This window comes from Glycine max, chromosome 3 (genome assembly GCF_000004515.6).
Source record: "Glycine max cultivar Williams 82 chromosome 3, Glycine_max_v4.0, whole genome shotgun sequence".
NCBI lineage: Eukaryota > Viridiplantae > Streptophyta > Magnoliopsida > Fabales > Fabaceae > Glycine > Glycine max.
Genome location: NC_016090.4, coordinates 27880927 through 27884076, shown reverse-complemented (window position 1 = coordinate 27884076; position 3150 = coordinate 27880927).

The window sequence follows — 3150 nt, the reverse complement described above, 5'->3', positions numbered from 1 at the left end:
ATTTATATATTTGGAAACCAAAATTAAATATAATCAAAAGACCAAATATTACATTTAAAATTTAGGAGACCATAATAATGAATTCGACAAACTAAGGAAACCAAAATTATAATTTAGCCTGATTTTAATTATAATATAATTTATATATTTGGAAATATTTAATTGTATAGAATAATAAATTTATTATATTCAATGCATATGTTAAGATACTAGTTTTATATATAAAAGAAAATAAAAAAAGCAAAAAAAAATTAATTTTAAAATATTAAAATTGAACTGACCTAAAAAAAAATAAAAACTTAAAATTCTCAGATAATTTGAACTAAAAACACAAAATATATAATTAAAATTTATCCTTTAGAGTTTAACACGCGTTTCCAGTTAACCATAACAAATCATTTAATGTTTACTAAATTTACTTGAATCTAAAAATATTTCAGTTAACTATAACCAATCATTCAATGTTTACTAAATTTACTAGAATGTAAAAATATTTATAAGAGGTTTGTTGATTTAAAAATTTATTGGAGAATCCAGATATTAGTCCAATGCTCTCCGTTAGGAAACAATAACTCCTTTTTTTTTCTCATTAGGAAAAGGTTGTAATGATTCATGGCCATTACATGAAACTAAGATCTAATTTAATCGGAAGATTTTATTTTAATTTATTCAAAACTCTTTAATTAACTTATTTATCAACGTATTTATAAACTTTTCACGTTTTAAAAGTTAAAGGCTAAAATGCACAACACTAAAATAAAATATCACATGATATATATATAACATCATAATAACTTAAATCTCCTCAGAACATGTATATAAACATAAATCACAATATAAGGATAAGTCACATAAACTCTGAGTTGGTCAATACTATATATAACTTTAAAGAGAAAACAAAAACAGATAACACATCTTCATGTTTAGATATACACATGTCCATGAAGTCTCCTAAGACACAGGTGTTGAATCCACATCCCTAGTTTTAGTTATGATCGACAAATCATTAGCAATGAAAATTGTAAGGATGATGAATTTTATGTGATGACTAACATTGTAGGAAAGTGTCTCAATGTTAAACTTATTAAGAAACTAATATGTTCATGCATGCTAAGGTGCTAAAAAAGGTTGTCTTAGACTAATTGTTAAGAGTAAAGGTCTTAGAAGATCCCTTGAAGCCCATCCACACGATGAAGAATGCTTCCTTCTGCAAGGCCTTACATAATTCTCTTCTGCACCTCAAAGACAACATCAGATCTTCCATATGCTACCACACATACAAATGACACATAAAAAGACTGAATGCAAACTGCATTAGAAAATGCAATCAAGTTGAAAGTTGAAATTGCCCATGAGGAGACCTGATGAGGAACATCAAAATAGAAGATTGCCAAGCCCTACTAGAAAAATCAAAATTAGCGAGGGGTCAAATTTGTCACTAAATAAACAAAAATCTGTCACAGAATCAAGCCTTTTGCCTACCCCTACGAGCCAACAAGCCAAGCCAAGCTAAGCAAAGTAAAACATGGCCTATGAGAATTTTGGGTCAAACTTTAGTCGGCTCATTTGACAGTACTAGACATGGGTAGACATCAAACCCATGTGAAAAATGAAAGATCATTTGAACCTATATTAGAAGAGTCATTGAATCACTTCTTGAATCTACTAGTTCAATTTAAGTTTGTTAATAGTAGTTATTAGTCAATTATTGATCATAATTGCACTAGAGAATTATGAAAAGGAAAAAACTTCCATCTTGATTTGTTTTAAGATTTTTTGCCATTACTTTTTGGAACTTTTTTTATTATTAAATAATAAACCATTACTTCAATTAATTATATTTTAAATACTTCTTACTTTTCATTTATTCTTTTAAGTTATATAGTTCTATATGAGTTCACTAGAAATATTAAATTAGAATACTAATATTAACTACAATATTTTCCTAACTAATATTTCATATATTGGTACAAAAAGGGTTAATTATAATAGAAGTTAGTAATTTCAAGATATAAAAATTTCAAATATATATAAAGCCATAAAGCTAAATAAAATATATTTTAAAATTAAATATATCATAAAATGTGTGACTAAAATATTTAGGCAAGGGTTTATCCGTGATAATATCTGTCAGAAAATAATTTCAAAAGTTTGTGACGGACTTTGTGACAGATAAATATCCTTCACAAATAACCTTGGTAAATATTTCATATTTAGTCTGTGATGAACTTTGCGTTAAGAAAACTAGAGAGGGACAAACACTACCTGTCCCTAATATACATTTATCCATCACTTAAACCATCACAAACTAACATAAATATATGTTCGTCACAATTTTTTAAAATCCCTCACAAAGGTCATCACTAATTCTGAGGGATTTTATTCTGTCACAAAACTACGCCACAAATTTTGATTCTTCTAGTAGTGAGATACTATACAGTCTAACCTTGGCCAGAATACTAACCAATAATTGTACCTTCACTTTATCTTTCTGAAACAATCTACTTTAGAATACTTTGTGTTATGAAGGTGTGTTAAGGTTGATGAAGCTGAGCTACTTCAGAAAGATATACATCTGTTGAACTTCATCAAAAGGATCTACTTCAGTATGAATCCTTCATAAGCTAACATTAGAATCTCCATTCTGATTTAAGTCCAGAATGTTCATCAGAAAGTTCCCTCAGAATGACCTTGCTAGCTCCCATGACATGACAACTATCATTTGTGTTTGCTTCCTCAAAAAATTTGTCGCTTGAGTGGGATCCACTTCAACGATATTCTTTAGAGTTTTAAAAGGCCAACAAGGAGCATTATGAAGTTAAATTGAAGCCTTCCAAGTGAGAGTAACTCAAGCCAAGATATCTCTGTGAGAAATCTTATATTGTTGCTTCAACCCCTCTCAATAAAGAGTGACTCAATTCTGTAAAAGCTTGTAAGCTGATATAGATCTAAGATAAAAGTGAGATATTGTAATTTGTTGGGGGAAACCCTCTTGTGAAGAGAAATTTGTATATATGCAGTCAAAACACATAGACCCTTTGTTGTTGAAAGTCCAATAAGTGGCAAACAAAGGTTGTAACCAGTGGTGTAGCTGGTCTAGTTATGGCTAGGTGTGAAGTCCACTAGAGTTGCTGGTAGGGGCATGTTGTT